Genomic DNA, 22,501 nt, shown 5'->3' with positions numbered 1-22,501 from the left:
TTCTGTCTACGCCACTGGCACACCCAGACCTTTCATCTCTGTAATTGTTGACCCTTCTGTCAGCTCAAACTTAAATTAGATGAGGTTACAACCTTTGGTGGTTGTTGCATGGTACTTTTCTTACTTTGTTTCTCCAAAATGTCACACTTACTGGAAGTACTAAAAGCAGTCTGCCGCAAGCTTGAGATCTGAGCAAGTTTTTTTTTTTTTTGATTATTTTTTGGCCATTCTAGGCCTTCATCTTCATAGGACAGCCAAAGACACAAAAGGGGAGAGAGAGGGGGAATGACATGCAGCAAAAAGCCACAGATTGGAGCCAAACCCGCGGCCAGGAGCAAACCTGGCGCTCCACCAGGCTAGCTACCCAGGCGGTCCAGGTCTAAGCAAGTTTAACTTTTTCTGTTGGATTTAAAGTGTTCAGTAAAGATCAAAACAAAGAAGGCCATGTAATCCTTTAGTTGGGGTTATGTCCAAAAATCAGTTTCAGAAAGATTTGATTACCTGTGTTGTGAACATACTTTAAATGTCTAAAGGAGCAAGTTCGGGCAAGAAGAAAAATCTGGAACCTCAGGGAACTCAGGATTCCTCATCTTCCTCTACAAGTCTTCCAAGATTATCTGGAGTTGCGGCGTTTAGGACAGGGAATCCATAACTGCTGCTCATACCAGCCTATAGTTTTAGTGTGGATTCACTATCAGCATCTCTTTTCCTTGAAATAAGAGGGGATTTGACACAGCAATAAGTATGTTTACAAGAAATCTGACACGTGCCTCTGAGCTTTTTGCTTCACACTTAAGTGGGTAATTGCTCAAGGAAAATATATTTTTCATGTGACATTCAGATGGTACTGTGGCCTGAAGATAGTCACAGAACTGGGTGAAACTGGAATGCACAGTTTTGGGGCTATGTCGCCCCACACCACCACAACACCTCATGTGACTCCTGTTAACACGTACTGTGTGTTGGCTAAATGTTTACTGGTAATATATGAGGCCAATAAACCTCACACCATCTTAATAATCACCAAAGAACATTACTTTGGGGCAGATCTCCAGCCATAAATCTGCCTAAATAATGAATAGGATGATAAAACAAGATGAGTTTATTTAATTTTGTGTAAAAACCAAAGGAACCATAAATGTCAAGCTGATACACTCAACCTGTTCCGGGTTCAAAGTTCTGTAATCTTTAGCTGTGCTAGCAGCGTAGCTAAAGGGATGGCAATGCCAGTCTGTTGTGGAGATGGAGCTGAGACTCAGACCCAAGTTGCACACACAGTAAGTCGCACACACAGTGACTTCAGACTTGACTTCAGACTCGTCATCAAAAGACTTAAGACTTGACTCGGACTCTAGATATGAGACTCGTGAACAATCTTTATTTAATAGGAAATTTCTGATGGGCTAAATGTTATTCCCCTCGCTGCGTAACCAATGACGTGTCTACGTAACAGGTATCGTATCTTCTGGGCATGGCCACACATGTAGAAGAACAACAAAAACACTGGAAGCTGCTGGGCCACACCTCAGAAGCTTTGGTTTAAAAACTCCAGACCACTCAGAAGGCTCAGACAAAAGAATAGTTGAATGCTAAATGTGTGGTATCAAGATAAAGGATTCCGCCTTAAATACATCAAAATTTACAATGATTATATATCAGACAACTAATCAAAGCTGATACTGTATGATAACAAATAAACGAGTTCTATACCACACAACATGCTTGGACTTCTTTATATGTAGCTGTGCAGTGTTCTGAGCAGCCTGAAAAGAACCCAGCAGATGATACAACACTCATTACAACCACGAGAGACTTGAGACTTTACTTTGAGTCGAGCTCAAAGACTTGGGTCCAAATCAAGTCTCAAAGTCTTGAGACTCAAAGACTTGAGACTTGACTTGGACTCGAGCTTAGAGACTTGTGAGAATCTCTGGACTGTTGTTCCACCACCTTGGTCAAGACTGAAATATCTCAACGACTACCAGTAGGAGCCAACATTGTTTTGAGATTGCCTCCCCATTGTCCCCCAACTACCTAGGACACAAACACATTACAAACCAGACAAGAGTGATATTTGTTTATGTGACCCTGCGATTCTTTCATGATATAGCAATATTGCAACGATACATGTATCATGTACTAAAAATATCCCATAGCCAATGATAATGTATCATTTTCAGTACTGGTTGTCTTTGCATGTTTGCATGTACATCTACATCTACATATGATAGGACTTACAACATATTTCAATCTCACTCACATGCAATGATAAACTCATTTTAACCACATTCACGTTAACCACAGCCTAGAAGATCAATAAAGTGAGCCTGGCAGCCAAAACAGAAATAAAAAGGCAAGCTCGATAACCCCAATAGGTAAACATTGGTGAAATAATTGTTTCTTTTTGGCAGCCAAGTCTTACGTGTCTCGGTTTTAAAACCGTCCAGAACATTGTTACCAAATAACAAAATTGTAGACAGATATTGTTTCAGACGCTGTGAAACTGAAATATATTTCCAGTGGTGATTGTGCTGCCTCGTCCTCTCAGTCACTACCCGGGGCTCATGACCGTAAATAAGGGTTTGGACGTAAATCACCGGAAAATTGAAAGATTAGCCTGAGAGCTTCTAATTGTACAAAACAGTCCAAATAAGGGGGGGGGGCGGGGGTTACCAACACTATATAGTATTAAGTTGCTTTGAGCTGTAGCCTACATTCACCACTTCTAGAGGCAGATTATAACGTGATCGGAGATTGCAGCGCGGTGCATTGCGAGAAAATCGCCGACCTGAAGCGGAATCAGTTTTCATCATCCTCTTCCTGGGTCTGGCTACACATTCTCACTCCCATCTCGTAAAATACAAACGCTTGGTCAGGTGCCTTTGTCGTTGTTTTTGACGCTGAAGCTAAACACGCGTTTGGTTGTCTCTCCTGGCGTCCTTTTTGACTCTGTTAGGTTAAGGAAAAGGTCGTGGGTGGGCTTACGGTTCTTTGACTCGCGGCCACGGAATGGTTGGGTTTAGGAGAAAGTTGTGGGTTGGCAATAACAGGATGGTTAAGGACACATGTGGGACATGAACCCCCGCTCTCCTGGGTGAAAGTCCCGGACCAACTTCCCTACGTGGAATTTCCCCCATACATACTACTCGCTAAACCCCGTCTGACTAAACCTGTATGCAAATGAACACCTCTGCTGGTTAACAATCATATGACACAAAACAACACAATCTCTCTCTCTCTCTCTCTCTCTCTCTCTCTCTCTCTCTCTCTCTCTCTCTCTCTCTCTCTCTCTCTCTCTCTCTCTCTCTCTCTCTCTCTCTCTGCACACACACAGACAAACAGTCCGCAGGCCCCTATTAAGACAATGTGTCGCCCCTGGGAATTATAGCTCAAAGGACCCCTCCCCCTCCCCCCGTCCAACACATTCCCTGCCCCCTGTCCATCCCCCCCCCCGGTAAACCATCCCCGTGCTGTCCTCATGTCAAAAATATCTGACATAATCAAGGGGATTTCTCAAATGTAATTTACTAACTTGTCGAACTGCATATAAACAGTGAGCACTATATTCAAATGTCTCAATTCAAAATGTCAAAATCAATACACACCAGTACATCACCCCAGCAGACAAGCCAAAATAACTAACCAAAAACAAAGCATTGTCATTATGCAACAATAAACCAACATTCAGTTTCCCCTTGCCAGAGATAACATTAATTTAAGAGGATTTCTCAAATGTAATATACTAACTTATCCAACTACATACATGTAGGCATATGAGCAGGGGGCGATATACTCAAATGTCTCAAATTAAAATCATTTCACCATCATTTCAAAAAGCCAAAATCAATACACGTGTTTCTCCAAAAAAAGATACTTTTGTGATACGTGATGATACATACAGACCAATTCAACTCTGACAGATTGGGGAGGGGAGTGATAGTGGTCATGAAATCTTGATTTATTTATAACGTGTCATTATTATTGGGAAATTAGTGTTAATAAACAATTAATGTATGGTCTTTCAACAATTTCAAGTGACTAATATAACAATTTACGAAAAATATTTTTAAAGCGGAGGTAAATGGTTGGTGCCCCTTTGGAAGTAAAAAATGTTCACGGAGGAAATTCGAGTTTATTTTTAAGAACAAAAAGTAAGCAATGTTTGTCTCACCCCCTTTGCTTCCTTCATATGTCCAGCTAAGGAGGCTCACGGACCATTAGGTCTGTGTCCAGCCCCCCCCCCAGCATTTTCTGTTCTTCATCCGCTCATCATCTCATGCCTATGAGCCTATGTGCTCATATTCATCCTTTCTCCTCTTTCCTTTCTCTATCCGCTTGTGCTTTCATCCTTCTCTTAAGCCATTTTTGCACACAGGAAGTGTATTATGTAATTCTTACACAAATCGCACAGAGTCTGATAACTTCCTTATTCCATCTTGTGAAGCACTCACTGCATGAGTACAATCTCATCTCAAATGCAAGTCTCCTTCAAAAATAAAATCCCCAAGGCACACGGTCAGGTTGGTGACCAAATTAAAATGGCAGTATTTGAGAATGGCAATATGCGTAAAATGACCAACGTGTTGCGACCGACAAGAGTCTTATGAGAGAGAGAGAGAGAGAGAGAGAGAGTGGAGATAAGGGAGGGAGTTTAGTCTATAGTAAATATATGAAATATATATTCTATATATATTAAAATACAATAGTTTTCACATTATTGCTGAACTGATATTTTACAAAAAGAGAGAAAAAAGTCTTTCACAGCTAAGGCTGAGCTACTTTGAGTTGCACAACCTAAAAAGTCTTGCATTGGAGTAGTCTTTATTTTGTTTTTGTTTTTTTGGCGGTTGCCCCCTCTGATGTCCTTTTTAATGTGATGTCCAAATTCGCAGTTTCTGCAACCCTGATAACTCTCCTCGGGTCTTAGTTCTGCCCGCAGTAGATTCAAGCCGAGGAGTCAAGGAAGAGACGCGAGGAGAGAGGAATCGAGGCAACAGGCATTGTATACACCGGTGTATCCTTGATTATAGCTCCTCTTGGGAGCCTCCTTGAGCCTAGCTCCTTGATCCTTGCTGTCCATTTTAGGAATAGGGACATCCTTCAAGATGATGCAATGAGATTGATTTCCGGCTCACAAGCCAGAAGATTCAGGGGTCGAAGAGGTACAAATTTAAGATTTGAAAAAAGCCCGATGACTTTCAGTGTGTTTGGGTTGCCATGTCCCTGATGTCCTCCTTTTTTCACAGACTCAATCAAATTTGCTTTAATCCTGTTCAAAATATTGAAAATACTGAATATATATATATATATATATATATATACACTGTATATATATATATTGAAAAGCACAATCTCCACTATTAATATAAATCATCAAATCTCCCCAAATCATTGGTCCAACGCAAACAGAGTTTATAAATGTACAAATGTGCACGTATGTAACTTTCTCAGGTACTTACTCTATCAGTCTGTTTGCCCGTTTTCCTCTCCCTGTCCAAAATACCTGTCCCTGCTAACAGAGCTGGGTGAATTGCCAGGATCCTTGGCTTATCTGCTCTCCACACTCATTGAAGCTATTAATCCTGTTCAAGCATAAGTGGAATCTTAGGGCTGCTGCACAGAGAAATGCACAAAATGTAAATTATAGTGAGAGTATAGTGTATAGTATAGTGAGTGAATTAACTGTGAGATGGGTCAATACATTTGCAAAAATGTGTCACTTGCATGCCGTCTGGGGGAAGCCACAGGTAGAAGCTACAGACTCTGAACCTCTGAGCTTTGAACTCCCATGGGATTGATGCAGATAATCTGCCCCAGCTTGGCAGCGTCTTAGCAGGAGCACTGACAGGTTTCCTCAGCACTGGCGCACTGCACTGACTTTCATGTGCACATGCAGGTCAAGCACCATTATATCATGTTGAGATTTATTCACAGGGATGAGATGCATGCCCCTGAGTCTCAGGCACAATTTCACTTGCATTTAAACTTCTTCCCAAATTTAATGTAAATCCATGCCAGTTAATGTGTATATGATCAAAAGTCTGCATATTATGTTCAGGGTGTACTTAAATGGAAAAGGCTGTCTGTGTTTAGAGTAGAGCTGCAATCAATGATTATTTTTATTTTCTATTTTTAATTTAATAATTGACAACTAATTGATTAATCTGTGAATCTTTGAAGCTATAATTTAGTTAAGAATGGATAATGCTGATCACTAAACAGTTTCCGATGCCCTTTTCATCAGCTGTTCCATTTATCCATCTATCTCTTTATCTTCGTTCGCATTGTTAAACAGCATTGGAAATCTGTTTGGTTTGTGCCGGAATATGAGTGATTTGGCCCAGTATAAGGAATGTAAACGTAACATAGATGAAAGAGTGACCCTATGCACACAGGGAAGGACACACAGAGAAAAAAGTTTGTGTTTGTAAATGTGTGTGTTTAACTCTTACAGTATGAGCAAGTGCATGCACATCATCTCTCCAAATCTACGGGTAATCAGACCAATAGAGCAGTAAATTAATCCCAGCAGCAGGTGTGTGTACCCATCAAGTAGTTTCCAAAACAACACCCCTATCTCTGTGTGTATCTGACAAAATATGTGCTGAGACGCTTTCAGTGTGTGTGTGTGTGTGTGTGTGTGTGTGTGTGTGCACATGTCAGGGGTTGTTTATTTTTCTGTGCATGGCGGCTGGAGACGGTGTAGAACCGCAGACCAATTCAAACAAACCACAATACCTACCTCATCGCGTCAACGCAACCACAGACATTTAAAATTTCTGCAGTGAGAAATTTTATAATTTGGAATATGACCCAGAAGATCAGCAGCAGCAGAATGTTGGTGCAAGACAACAGGTGCTTGAACACCTGGCCCTTTAGCTCTCAAGGCCAAAGTGCCCTTTTTTTTGTCCAAATATGTTTTTTAGGTGAATGAGAATGAATGCATGCAAGCATCATGCATATTTGGTGTGTTAAAGTAGCCTCTGAGTCTCCTCCAGGACAAAAACAGCCTGCAGGCAAGCTAAATGTGCGGCAGCTAACTTTGAATTAGTGACATTTTGCGGTGCTGCACAAGTTTCCGCGGCCATAATTACCATCACCATAACGTCACCATTTCATTCTCAGGTGACAGCATTTTGTGTGCTTTTTTTATAGTCAGTCAGTGTTTGGCAAATTAGAAAATTATGTGATTCCAGGCAGCATTTTGCTCCCATGGTGGGACTTTAGCCAGGGCCACTAAGGACAATATCTTCACCTCAGCAGCTCTGTGAGTATAGCACTATAGTATAGTGCTTCATTTTTTACACTCAAAACTGTTAAGGTATATTGTGCACATCTATATACATCTTTTTCTCTAACTCTTAACACAGGCATCCGACACAATGTCCCCTCTTCAGTTTATTTTCCCACACTTGTTTTCTAAAATCTGGATGAGGTTTATGACCTATACTGTAGCCAGCCACCAGGGGCGTTCCAGATGTTTTGGCTTAACTTATACATTGTATGCATCAACCCCAGGTATGCATACAATATAAATGCAGCAATTCACACTAAAGGGTTTTGAATAAAAGAGAAAAATAATCATGTTTTTATTCTCCGTTTACCATCTAAAGGGTGGGAGGCGGTGGAAAGGCATCTGTGTGTTCGTGATAGATTGCAGTGCCGCTGTGATGTGAACTCATTGGGGGCTGGTGAAAACATGCCCCATAATTAGCAAGAATATTTGAACACATGCCCTTCAACTAGATTCTGGTGTGAAGGGCATGAAAAGAAAAGGTGGTGTTTACCGGCAGAAGAGTAGCGTGTTAGAGCAGGACAGACATCGGCCTGATTTACGTGAAGTAATGTTTGAGCCAGCCTGGTTGATTTCTGGTGGCAAAGCATCAGAAAGGGAGCCAACCAGATGGATAATAGGAGGATAAAGGGGGAAGAAAAAGGAAGGAGAAATTACAGCTGAATTTTAGCATCTTTTAGTTCATTGTTTTGGTTTTCCAGTCTAAATAACGTCATTTTCAGCAGTAGCAGGCATCTGCATAAACCCGCTGTACACCCGATGTGCTTATAATGTGTAAATATAATATTTAATACAAATTTTGTAATGTCAGCAACAACATTAAAGAGATTTTTCAAAACCTAGCTATTCTCCCTGCCTTAGAATCTGTATCTCCTACATTACATTTTCAAATAGTGGCCTTTACCTCTTGTATTATTTTAACACATTCTTACTCCCAACTCTGCATACGTACCCTTGGTTGAGCCCCCTTGACGTCATTTATTTTTCACCCTCTGGGTAACTTTTTAATGTGCAGAGTTTGGTTATGTTTAGTAATTACCAACGTAACTTAATGTCAATGACTTTTGGTTTCAAGAGGGGGAACGAATAGCGGTCTTCTGGGTGAAAGTTGTGTGTTTGTATGAGCCATTCTTTTTCTCTATGTAGAGTCTTTATATTACGTCATCATACCGCTCTGCGGTTGAAGACAGGTGTGTTTTCTAAAGTCGTTAAAGGGTTGCGTCAGTATCTGACTCTGAGTAGTCACTAGAATCAGCGAGCTTCTGTATTTGACGATTTGGGAGTGAGAACAGGTTGTTAATTTCTAATTGCCCATGTTCCACAGGTAATGCTAACTCAAAATGTCCTTCATTTTTCCTTGTTGTCTTGACAAATTCAGTGAAATGTCCATTTCTACAACACTAATTCCACCAGCACAGCAACATGGTCATGTCAGGCTAACAGTAAGAACGTTTACATGCACAGCAGTAACTGGGGTATGGTCTTATCCTGATCAAGTGAATAACCAGGTTATGCCAGATTCTTTTCACTGCTAACACAACTAACATTTGTGTTAGCCAGGGGCCACAGCGGGGGCTGCTAGCTCCCTCCACGTTTTTACAGTGACACAGCGTTGACAGGCCCGGATTAGCCATCTCACGATGTCCGCTGCTGCCTCGCCAATGAGTAAAACAGATAGACCACATGCTTTTTGCTGCCGATAGCCCGCTGATTCTAGAATGTGTATACACAGAGGGTTACCCTGGTTACTGAAGGAGTTCTCTACCTCTGACCAGAGTAAGGTGTTTACATGGCGTTTGACAAATCGGGGTATTGCCTTAACCTGAATGTAATAGTTTACGATGAATGAAAATTCGGCACTTCTTCACAGAAGAAGGCTTTTATTGTGGATGACGATGGATGGATGGATGGTAAAGAAAAAATTATGAATTGAATTAAAACAGTATTTCTGTTAAAAAAGAGAAACTGAGAGCAGCAAAGTGAGTGTATGACATGACTGTTCTGATGAAATTAGTGTAGTGGAAGCATCCAGAGAATTGAGAATCAGAGGATGAAAAGAAAAACCAAAGAACTGTTATTTACTAGGACAATCAGGAGAAGCAGTAGTAAGAGGAAACTTGAATATGGCTACAAGACAGAAAAAAGGCTTGGGGCAAACTAAAGGTGAGAGAAGATTAAGCTATTTTAAGAAGTTGAGATGAAAAGGACAGTGACCAGCAAATCACTGTCTAACCTCTGAACTAATTGTAACTGGCACGTCAGTCTGGTAATCTTCTAGGAGTAATGCTTAACAGGGCAGGCCAACTGTTGTCGGACACGAAAGAAGCCTTGGACAAAAATCGTAATGTCTATGGGTGCTCCAATTGATCTGTCACTTACCATTATTGGCGTATAAAGGCTTTAAATAGTTTGATCGGTGGTCTCCATAAAGGCCGATCAGATGGGTTGATGAGATAACGCGCTACTTGGGAGAAAAAGATTCTACACACAGCTAAAATGGCGGCCTCCCCACATTCACCGGTCTAGCAGCTCTACAAGGTGTCTGAAAAACACAATACATTACCGATTTGCTACGTGTGTGTGTCAAGGGAATTCCACGTGGTGGAAAGCTCCAAAGATATTTCAACACCACCAGCCTCACCAGACCTTTGAATGTTACTCACAGAAAGGAAGTTTTCAAAGTTAGCTAGCGCTAAGGCAGAGAGAGAGCGGGGTCGTGTAGCAGCTGCAGCGCCACTCAATCAGCTGTCTGTAACAGTATTATTGCAACGACCGCAACCCTACAGTGATGACAACAAGGGAAAAAAAGGGAAATGTCAACCCAAAAATTTAAAATTAAAATTGTGGAAGACCAAGGGTTCCAGCGACCATGTCTTACATGGATCCCCCCTTCACTCGGCCAGGGCGTATATTTCACTGATGTTTGCCTGCCGCAGTTACAACAAACTGTTTTTGCACATGTTGACACCCATATGAAGGATAACATCACATCAATCAGCTTCACAAGTTACATTTGGAGTTCAAATGTATGTCTCATGTCCGTGTTGAGTCTAACTGCGTAGTTTATTAATAAAAACTAAAAGAGCTGTGCTTCATTCTCAAAAATGTTTGGGGTGCCACACGCTCTTGATGCCGCATTCAGCGACATGTTTCACGCAAGGGGAATCCCGAAGGAAAAAGTCCACGTTATTCTAACAGACAATGCCAAGAACATGGTAAATGAAGATCTACCCTGCCTGCCATGCATGGCTCATACACTCCAGATTGCCATGTATGTAGCATTGCTGATAAAATAGCCTGCGGAAGACGCATCGTCGGCCATTTCAATCATTCCCAGCTTGCCTACTCTCGACTGCAAAATATTTAGAAGCAACTTGGCCAGCCTGTTAAGAGACGACAACAGGATGTCCCTACCAGGTGGAACAGTACATTTAATATTCTACCGGCAGCCACAGGAAATTGGTGGAAAATAGGATTTCTCTACTCGCCCTGATTGAAGAGTTCACGCACCAGATCAGTTCATCAACTGCATCGGCTGCAGATGTTATACCACCCATCACAGCTTTAACTTGTCTTCCGGAAGATACGGCTGAGACGGACGACGGTGTAAAAACTTTAAAAGACACATTGTTGGAAGGGGTCCAGAACCGATTCAGTGACATTCAGTCAAAGCGCCTGTATACCTTCGCAACAGTGCTCGATCCGAGGTGAGAACTTTATTCAAACATTCCTCTCTTTCTCTCTCTCTGTGTTAGGGTTCACACTTACCCTATATTTAAATAATTTCAGTGTTAATTAAATATATTGAATTCTTAAGTAGGCTTCCCCATTCATCTTGTAATAAAATCCAAACTGGCCCAAATGATTGATAGATGCCTGAAATGATAACAGTGTGCTAATCTTTTTGTAAGCAGGCTGGGTGGCATTTCCTTCAAATTGACTAAATCTACTAGAAAAATTAAAATTTGGAAGAAGAGTTCAGACTACAGAGTAAAAATCCAAATTTTTTGTATTTTCCCTACTGTCTTTCTCATTGAATCATGATGCAGAAAACCTCATGCCAGTGCAGCCGTGGTACTGTTAAGCTGCAGTTTGTGAAATCCTAAGAGATGTGAAGTTTTTTTTCATGCTGTGCACTTTAAATGTATCTAGAGTCAAAGTAGCTACTAAAAAACTCACAGTTAGGATTTGTCTGAAATTGACAAAACTGCTTTCTTGTTACTACTGAAAAAATGTGTGCAGTGAGTGAATGGACACTTTTTAGATTGTGAGCTAGGACAAAAGCCAAACAATTACTGATATATTCTCTCAACATGTGTGACTGTTATGTCATGGCTTCTATTGTCAGTTCATTACAGCAGGACAAGCCTAAAATACTTTATACCTCATGCCTTTTTATCTTGACATACCAAGCACCTGTGACACCACCAACAATAAATTATTTATTGTATGAGCAAAACCGAAGCAGTCATTTGGGTGAATATATAGTGTACATACTGTGGAGGCGGTGTACTTAACATTTTTGCTCCCAAGTAATTTTAGTATGTTATACACTACCGGTCCAAAGTTTGGGGTCACTTACAAATTTCCATTTCACTCCATTATAGACAGGATACCAGCTGATCTGGGTGGGTGGCTGATCTTTAATGCAACATCTACATTTCCCATTATCAGCAACCATTCATCCAATGTTCCAAAGGCACATTTTGTTTACTAATCTGATATTATTTTAAAAAACTAACTAAGAAAACATTAAACAACCCTTTTGCAATTATGTAAGCACATAATGTAATCTGGAAACTGCTGCCCTGGTTAAAAAAAACAAGGCAACTGATCTCAGCTGGGATTCTGTCTATGATGGAGTCCAATGGAAATTTGTGAGTGACCCCAAACTGTTGACCGGTAGTGTAAGTGTATATGGATAGGAGCATAGCAAATCAAACTTTGGCAAATCTGCAAAAGGTAAATTAAAGTTTAATTATGAAGCTACATTTGATGGAAGAAAAAAATTAAAAGCACAGAGCCTTTCCTAAAAACAATTAAAGTACCGCAGCAGTGTAATTGAGGGAAAATGCCTGGTGCATGGCAGGATCAAACCTGAAACTGCTTTACTAGTGAAAAACAAATACAACTGGATATCCGGAACCGGAAACAACTCTTGATAATAGAACTCAGCAGTTCTTGGATCAACTTAATTACTTAAAGGTACCATAGTCTTCTTTCCATTTTGGGGTTCATACTTGTATGTTGGGTTTTTACTTGAACATGTTTACATGCATTGGTCTGGATATACCTGTATTCGCCCTTTGTCTGAAATGTTCATGAAAAAGCTCTTGGAGTCTGCACCGTCATTGCAGCTAGGGAAAGACTCTAACATCACTGTAGCAGGAAATAGTATGGAAGTCCTGACTGCTCTTTTATAATCACAGTTTCTGAATATGGTCAATATGTGTGCATTTCTCTGTGAATTGAACGTTTTGATACTTTTACCTTTTTTATATATCAGCCTGCTTCGTAATCAAAAAGGACATGGAAAACTCACCGTACAATATGAGACCTTTAAGATTGTCCACTTTAAAGCCTCAAGTTATGTCAACAAATGGGGACAATATACTAAGTTTAATAAACCTAGCCTAGAACACTAACTGCTTTGAGTAAAGTAAAAATTCCTTTCAGCTTACTCAACCTACATTTGAACAGTTTACAGTCTGTCAAACCACACTTAAACTCAGCAGCCATCCTTATCTTTGCAGATAAACTGAGCCAGAAACAGTCAAGGTGTTTGAGCAGCACAGAAGGATTAGGATAAAACCAAAACTAAAGTACACTAACCAGAATCACTGCTGAGAAAAACTGCCATTAAAGTAAAACACATACACAGGGGAGACAGACAGGACAGAAGCAACAATCAAGCAAACACAAGGGTTAGTAAAGTAACTAGAATGAATTAACTGTTATCTGGTGAATATATGTAATGCAAGCTAAATATGATTATAAATAAACATACATTTTAAGGACACATCACAAAAATAAAAAGTTGTCCTAAAAAAAAAAGAAAAGCCCCGTGTTGCCTCTCTAAATAAAGATTCTGACCCCAATGACATGCGTTAGTGCCCGACTTTAGTAAACACACACTGGGCTGAAAGACACAACGGTTCTGTCCAGTGTGGACCACCAACGGTGGCTGACTGGATTTCCTGAAACGCAGCAATCCAAATGCAGTGGGGCTTATGGCACAAAAATGAAATGTTGAATTAGAAATAAAGTTTATTGGTCTTGCACCAGGTTATAAAAATCTAACCCTAAATTAAGATCGTCCAGCTGCACTCATAATCAATACCCCACAGGATTAACTTAAACCCAAAATACACCCCTGACCCATTTGTTGAGATCTCACAGCTCCAACCAGAAACCTGCTGGCTCAGGAAAGCCCAACTGTATCAAACCGAGAAGGTGGCCATGGACGGTGTGCGTTGCAGTTACCGTGGAGACCCCACTTATGATGCAGTCAGGGCGCTTAGTGATGGGGCTTAGCGAGCTGTGTGCCAAACCAGCAAATCCTCTAGAGGGATTTTCACTCCGCCGATGTCTGAGCCCTAATACTTTCCAATTGACTCCAGATGTTACTGCACAGAGGAACCAAAAATGAAAGAGAGAATGATCCAATCTGTAGTTCAGTTTCCAGCCAAGTATCTATACTTGAAACTATAATTCATCAACACAGAAAAACTGAACAGACACCAGACACAGATAGGGTTGGAGTCAACCAAATAAAAAATCTTGGTTGACTGAAATTCTACCTACTCTTTAACCAATTGATTGGTCGATGGGTGTAAGAAATCTCCACGTTATCTCTAGATGATCACAGAGGCTGCCACAGAGCACTGAGTGCACTCTACCTGGAAGCGTTTTGTATCCACCAAAGCATTTTTCCTGAGACCAGCGTTTTTGTTTTTTATTCTTTTGCAATGGGAGCACCATGTATTTACACTATGCTACAAATACCGTCAGCATGATGATGCGTCTATTCTGCACTGAGAGTTTTTTTTTCCTGGTTGTAGAAAGTTGAAAAATGTTCAACTTGGAAAATGCAAGGCTTGTCACTTTCGCTTTTTAGCCAGCCATCCAATCACAAAGGAAGAGTGGAACAAACACCACAAAGCCCAACTGTCACACCCTACATGTACAAGAGCTGAACAACAACATTAATGGAGAAATAAATACTGCTGGCCAAATAGACTGGCACGCCTGTCCTTTCTATGTGCTTTTGACAACCAAAGCCTCTCAGCTAAAAGAAATCTGCGTATTTGCTCCAAAGCGCTCTCAAGCGTTTCCGGCTGGGCCCTTTCAGCTGGGAAAAACACTTTGATAGACACATTGATAGACACATGGCCTTATAAAAGTAACACCAGCGATTGTTTCCGACTAATAAAATTGTGTTAATGAGAGTGGTATTGATCTCCTCATCTGACTCTTGGCAAGAAGACAAATAAGTCTATTTCCCAAAATGCAGAACTAATCCGTCAAGAGATTTAATTGTTTATATTTCACAAAATTCTACAAATTCCCATTTCCTGTGGGCAGAGAAGTGACCATAGCTACCACCACATTTTATCCGAGCGAATAGTCCACTTTGCGATTTAGGCTTGTAAGACAGGCAGCTTATCCTCAATTGTCTTCCTCCACCTCTCAACTTGCTTTCTTTCACCCCCAGGGTGTTAAGGGAAGGGCAGAGTTCCAATCATAACAGTGATTTACCCTTTGAATGTTTTGCCATCTCCAGCCAGGTGACTCATCAGTTGCCTATAGCAAACTAGTTTGTGTACAAGTGTGGTTTCAAAAGCAAGTGATGTGTGTTTGTGTGTGCGATTCAGAGAATGAAAGTGATGTTAAAGAATGTATGAGGTGTGTGCTAAAAGCTGTTGTGGAAAGGTAAAGATTAGTGAGCATGTTGAGGTCAAAAAGCCTGGTGTGTGTAGGGTGTAAATTCTGACCCAGAGTACATGTCAACACAAATGTAGGTTCCATACCTACATGTACACATTCCTTCACCTGACAGTGAAAAAAACAAAACAAGAACACACACCTTGCAGTGAGTCTGACTCACCTACATAAATCAGGGAGAGAAGAAAGAGACAATATTCCTATTGATTCTCTGAATATGTGATCACCTATCCTAACTATTATCCTATCTAATTACAAAATTGTAAATCACTTATACTCTAAAGACAACCAGTCAGAACCAAACAGAGGTTTTCTTTCAATGGAGTTCTGTACTTGCAACAAATGGTGAAAAGTTAAGTTTTGTTTTTTACAAGCAACCCCCATTTAAACCTTACATGTCCAATATGACTTGGTACAGTAATGGGCCATTGTATGGAGTTGAGCAAAGGAAATTTACATGACTTTATGACTTTCTGTTATTTCCAAGCTTTAGATGGAGTAATAGTGAAATTACAGTTCCATATTGTCTTGGCGAGCCAACCAGAGGGGCTGGCAGGACAAAAGAATTCATAGCTGGTGACTGTCTGTCAGCAAATCCATCCATTTCCTCAAATCCACATTAGCAAGCATCAAAGAAACTTTGCTCTTCTTTCAGGATGGACCCCCTCACCAATCATGCTCTCAACCTTGGCAGGTCTCAAGTAAACCCAGATATATATGTAAAAAAAAAAAAAAAACTAGTACAATACAAGACTACAATTTTTTATTTATTTGTGTGATTTCACCACACAACTTGCATGCGGACACACAATACACTTTCCTGCCAACATTATTCCTCTCTTCTAAAACATGCCAATAAATGCAGCAATGGGTTTATTGACATACCAAGCACCTGTGGACTCCAGGCAAGTAGGCATGAATATAAACAATGCAGGTTTCAAAATAATAAAACAATTTGGGGGCACCCCTTTGGCTTAGAGGGTTTAAGATAACGTCCATAAACCACAATGTGTCCGGTGCGAGTCATGTCATCATTCCCTCTCTCCCCTTCCCTTGCCTTTCATCCCTAATAAAGCCATAAACATGTCACCTCAAAATTGCTCTGTCTTATAAGGTTCATTGGTTTATGAGAAAGGAAATGGATTCAACATGTGTATAGAGCCTCAAGGATACGCACAAAGTGTTTTGGTGAGTAACAATGTAATCAGAAATCTCCAAAGTACACCTTTTATGCTTTTAAGAAGGATTTGGAATTTCCTCTAATGGCATATTTGGCTCTTCCTGTGGAAAGAAAAGTGACTACAATACCCTGAAAATGTGTGCAAAGTAGAAATGTCTTGTAATTAGTTCCATTTCGAACTTACTTCAGCAAGTTAGTGTTGCTCTACAATCAAGTTAGGGAAGTAGTAGTAGTAGTTGTAATTAGGACTGGGTAACGCCACAAGTACGATACCAGACTTTAATACCAGTACCTGAATAGTTTTACCATACCCATGTTATGAAATACATTGTAACTTGTGAAATTATGTTACAATAAAATGTATGTTTTTAGCTGCTTTACACTAGAGCCCGACTGATATATTGGCTGGCCGATATTAGGCATTTTCCGATATATCTGTATTGGCCTTTATAATGGCCGATAAAAAAAAGAAATCAAAAGATTATTCAAAAAAATGAAAAACAGACTGTCGACCATGTTATGAGTGTTGGCGCTGCATAGTTTGTCCACCGGCAACACAGATTTTTTTTTTTTCTAATGTGTTTTTGTTCAAAGGATTTAAAGTTTCATATCTTAAGTTTGTATTTTTATAAATTTTAGTTATCAGACCTTTAATATATGTTGATTTTCCTCTGTTCTGTTGTGACAATAAAACAAATTATCATATTATTTTAGTGAGAACTCATAAATAACTACAAATAACGGTTAGGGTAATCTATTTATGTAATGTAATGCGTTTCTGGATTTTTATTTTAAATATAATCGGCCGATATGTCGGCATATCAGATTTTTAAATAATCAAATATTCAATAGTATAGGTATCGGCCTTAAAATCCTTTATCGATCGGGTTCTACTTTACACCTGCGACGCAGAATATAGTCAAGCCTCTCAAAATACACACGCATGAGAGCTCCATTTCTATGCGCGACATAGTTATTCCTGCATGACTCTACGACGTGTAACATTAGACAGCAAATCACAAGCTTGAATAGATCTTGGTCCAAACATGCTGCGTGCTTATTGGCTCACTGACACTGATGAAATTGGTTCGATACCCAGGCCTAGTTGTTGTGAAAGACTGATTTTGAAACTTCATGTTCTAAAGAAGCAGATGCTGGGATATCCTGATTTACAGTCCTAGTCTTAATCCTACGTAATGCAATCCATTAGTGTTTTTGTCGACTATCTCCTATGTGAACACACACTCTTTAAAAAATGTCAATGTGCCCAGTTTGTTGTGGAAGCTCTTTCCAATTGTTGCTTTGAGTCTGGATTAAAAATATAGAGAGTGCGGTACTGATGCAGGACTAGGTTACCATGTAATACTGAGACGCAACAGTATGCAGGTAACATCATACTGAGAACTATGTCACTGAAAGGTGTTTCCGTTTATCCGGGCACCAGAAGACAATCCCTAATGAGTGAAACCAGCTGCTCAAGTGTTTGGGTGGCAAAGCGCACTTGCAGGATCACAACCCTGCGTGGCACATTTCTGTCCCTGTCCAATTTATTGGATAAGTGAGTGCAACAGTGTTGACCTGTTTAGTCCTTGTGTGAAAGAAAGGGGAGAAAATAGAGCAGGAAAGCCTCTATCGATGTCCGTCTTACACAACAGGCCAGACAGACACAGCAGGACTGGCCACAGTTTTGGATTTCTGCTGTTCGCTCAAAGGGTAAAGGAAACCAATGCTTTATATCTTTGATGTGGTTTTCATTATGCCCTTTATCTGACAAGGTCCACTCTGATTGGGCTTAGACACAAACACACACTGAGCAGAGGTTTGTGCTCCATTTTTCCAGTTCCTGCATCTTTTGTTGCACTTTAGTTTCAACATGTTTGTTGAAAGCACTCTGGAGTTATTTTTCAGTAGACTTCACATTATATCACAGCAACACTTCAAGCCACAACTTCTCTACCGTGAGTGAACAAAGGCCAAACACAGGAGCAGGTTGACAAACGAGAAGTGTGGGATATGAACACTTGGTGAGAGAGACGGAGCAGTAATAGGTCATATTAACCAAACCGAATCAGCCGCAGGGGAGATCAGGGGAGCTAATCCAGTGTCAAGCCTAATAGAATCACAGACACATAAATAGACTGTAGGGCTCAACAGTGGCTTTGACCTCGCTTCAGTATGTGTGAGTGTGTGGTAGTATTCTCAGATCAATTGTCCAGGGGCCAGAGCCGAACTACCATTCAGGCAAAGTAGGCAACCGCCCTGGAGCCCCAGAAATCAAAGGGCCCCAATGAAGCGCCAGGCAGACTTTTGCCTGTTGCAGAGAACAGTACACTACCTAAACTAGGAGACACTTCACCTGTGAATTAGGAGCAAGACCCTTGTGGTCTACGCCTGGAGCAGATCTTAACAGTGTGCCCTGAGGAGGTGGTCTCGGCCTGCCCAAGCAACTCGTTTTCGCCACGAGTTTAAGCCCTATTTAGGGAGCAGACTTGTCTTTTGGATTTAGTTTAGTTAGGTTAGCCATTGTTGTTTAATTGCAAATTTTAAGTATGGTTCTGCTTTATTACCTGGTCTTGAATACATTTTGCACAAAAGTGTGTTCAAATATATTAACACACAGCATATCTGGGACAAGACGATATCCCAGTAATAGAATAACTGAACATATAGTGGCAGGATTGGGCATTTAACAATGGCCCCAGGGGCTTGTTTTGAGGCCCCCTGGCAGGTTCATCTGGCCATGGGACCACAGCGTAACAGAGGACCCCATTAAAGCCTTAAAAGACACTCCAGGAGATTCCCAAGTATTGAGTAGCATTTGGTTTACTCCAGTGCATTCAGTTCCTGACATCAAGAATCAGAGTCCTCAAATTAACTGCATTTGGTTCTTGTGATTAATAATTAGTTCTCAAAGCATGGTAGATTAGATGAGGATGGAATGAGTCATTAACACAAAGTGTCATATGCAGTGCACATGACTAACCCTCCCCTTGACATAAGATTGAACTGCATGATATTTCTACAAGTATGTCAACAACAGTAACAGCAGCAGACAATTGCTGAACTTCCGGAACAAAAGCCATGTTAAATTTCTTTACAATAGTATCTGTTCTCCTTTATTTCTCTCCCAGGCACTATGTCATCTGACTGAGATCCAAAAGGACATGTTAACTGCCTATGTATCCCATGCTCGAGGAAAGATGGCAGAAATAAGACTGGTAACTATATTTCACAGCTTTATTTTTTTGTCCTGTTTTTCCGAGCAAATGCTAAAAAATAAAGTTGCAAAGATTTATCGATTAGTTATCAACTATTAAATTTATTGCCAACTAATTTGATAATCAATCGGTTTGAGTCGTTTTTAATCAGAAAAAATATCTGATTTCAGCTTTGCGAATATTTTCTAGCTTCTTCACTCCTCTGTGACAGTAAACTGAATATCTTCACATTTTTCACAATTTTTCTTCTGACATTGTATAGACCAAACAACTTAGATTAATAGATTAACAGGAACATAATCAACGCATTAATCGACAATGAAAATACTTAAAGTTAGTTGTGGCCCTACCAAAAACTAGGTTGAGGTGAGTGTAAAGGATTTGGTTTGAATGCTTTCATTGTAGGTCATCATTAGTCCCTCAAATATTCATATGTGTTTGTACCACAGGGACTGCCAGTTCTAAAAACACCTAACAACTATGCTGTCAGGCACTTTGGATAAAAGCATGCCCGAACCAGATTATATGTTCCGTTTCTCGGCACATGTACGTTTTTACAATTACACACATTTACTGCCCAGTAAATATTTCAAGATGTTTCAGGATCCCAAAACAACCACTTTGGGGTCAACGGTCTCACAATAAGTCATAACTTTAATGGTAGCACCTACTGTGCTTTACTGCCAGTTTGGAATACAGTATGTGCTAACTCAGATGTTGACCAGGGGTTGATGCATAGACTGTATAAGTGATGCTACAACATCTCGATCGCCCCCTGGCTGGCTACAGTATACCCCTTCCATGTGGGCATGGGCCAAACTAAAACATTCAATACACATCAAATAAATCTTTCCCAAAGAAAGTTTTCTGTCATTTTAGACTTCTTATCTGGCTTGTTTTAGTGTTAATTTTTTTCTAATAAAGTTTATAAAAGGTTATTTGATACTATAAAAACGGGGTGAACCGTCATGATCGACAGCTGGAATTGACTCACGATTGGTTGGGGGGTGTGTGGGTGTGACTTCTATACCACAGCTTCACCGTCAGATCACTACTGCGCGGACTCTGGCTCCAACATTGGATGGTAACGCTTGTATCTTCATTATTTTGGCTTCACATAAGTAGAGTGGAAGGAAGTGGAGACGCGTCATCCATCTTTAAATACAGTCTTAGGCTGCAACAGTGAAAAGCCTCCTGTCTCACCTGTTGTACTGCATGCCATTCCTAGTTTGCCCGTATATAATTTTGGTATTTTTGGCTCCTGTGTAGAGCCCTTCGTAAAACAGGGAGACACAAAATGCAGCAAGTAAACACTTTGTACTCTAATAACTCATATCTTTCGTCTCTCAATCTAGGACACTAATCCTGACTTGCACCTATTGCTTTTGCTAAACCACAAGCATGTTTAGCTTTTTGATCTCTTGACAGCAGGGAGTACCACAAGCTAGATGATCTGCGAACTATTTGGCTTCTTACTCTGGTTTGTCAAATGGAAGGCTTTCTAAAACGTATTTGTTTTTCTTTGCAGCCGCTCTTAGCAGCATCTGCTAACAGTAAAAGTGTTTCATTGTACCACAAATTGCCATGTGGTGACATGGTATGTTTAAAGACACAGAGGGGTTTCCTGTAAATGACTGACTACACTACCTGCCACTGTATTCAGTATGTCATAACAGATGTTTTAACTGTCAAAAGCAACAAAATCTTTCCTAAAAATAAACCTTTCTTTCTTTTAAGTCTTTAGTAATGATTTGGTAATGCAGCAAGGCTACTGTCAAGTCCACAATGTCAAATTAGCATTTTCTCCATCTCGATGTTCAAGTGCCTACTTTTCCTGACTTTACGGTCAACAATCACTCTAATAGAGGGGATGTCCATTTTCCAAATGGAATTATACTCTTGTGTAACATTGCAAAGATTCTCCATCCAAACCAGCACTTTAAGTGATCGTTCGGAGTAATTTCACCCAAGGGTCCTTTGCACCATGACCTCAAGCCAAACACTTCCCCCAGAAACCTTTTTCACCTGTGTCTAACATTGGGTTAGTTAGCGTTATCAGCTGATTAGCTTAGTGGAGGCGCTAATGGAACCTTATGGAGAAAATGAATGGGATTTTCACTTCCAGAACCACACAGTTGAGCCCTATAATGATCAAATTATTTAAGTCTGGACCAAAGTGGTGGACTGACAGACTCCCATCCCTAGAGCCATGGCATGGCAGACAGCTCACATTGACTTGTTCAGTCTGCCCTGCATGTGACTGAGTTTAGTATTCCAATTTGGACATCATGGCTATGTGACACAGCATGATGCCAGTCAGATATTGTGAAATCTGAATTTGAACTAAGTACATTTTAATTCAATTATAGTGTCAAAGTTCTGGCATCTTCGATGACCAATTTTGGCAAAGATAAGAGGACGTTAACAAAAAGAAAGATAAATATTAACGTGATTTCTTTTTTAGCAGACTCCTCACTTAAGTCGAATGGCTTGTATTGTTAACACAAAGGGGTTGAAACAAGATACACGTGGCTTATTTTGCTACAATTACTCATATTTCTTTACAACTTAATATTGCTATTATTCATCCTGGTGTGACTGGAAGCATGATATGTCCTGGCAAGACCAGATGATCAGTCCATGTGTTTGTTTTTATTGTAAAAATGCTTAAAGGAGAAGGAGAGAAAGGAGAACACGTAGCTCTGTTGTTTTTGGAATTTGGAGTGCTGTCAGTAGAGAGAAAAATAAAACCAATCGGCGCTGCCTACACCGTGTTATCCTCCTGCTAGAGTTAGCACCCAACAGGCTTTAACAAGGCACGTTTCAAATGTGATTTAGCCTCTAAACATGTTCAAAATGTCATTA

At 40.3% G+C, this 22,501-nt stretch overlaps 1 protein-coding gene and 1 long non-coding RNA gene across 2 annotated transcripts in view; one reads left to right on the top strand and one right to left on the bottom strand.

The window, feature by feature from the left end:
- Positions 1-22,501, bottom strand: part of ntf3 (neurotrophin 3) — a 43,566-nt gene that overhangs the window by 5,793 nt on the left and 15,272 nt on the right. The gene's annotated exons all lie outside the window — the stretch shown is intronic.
- Positions 3,983-21,638, top strand: LOC117938666. The gene is made up of 3 exons (XR_004655464.1): positions 3,983-3,994; positions 11,862-11,867; positions 21,572-21,638. It is a non-coding gene; the product is annotated as an uncharacterized LOC117938666 (long non-coding RNA).

This window comes from Etheostoma cragini, chromosome 23, assembly GCF_013103735.1.
Source record: "Etheostoma cragini isolate CJK2018 chromosome 23, CSU_Ecrag_1.0, whole genome shotgun sequence".
Lineage (NCBI taxonomy): Eukaryota > Metazoa > Chordata > Actinopteri > Perciformes > Percidae > Etheostoma > Etheostoma cragini.
The sequence above is the reverse complement of the archived record's forward strand: the minus strand, read 5'-3'. Positions and strand labels throughout refer to the sequence as shown.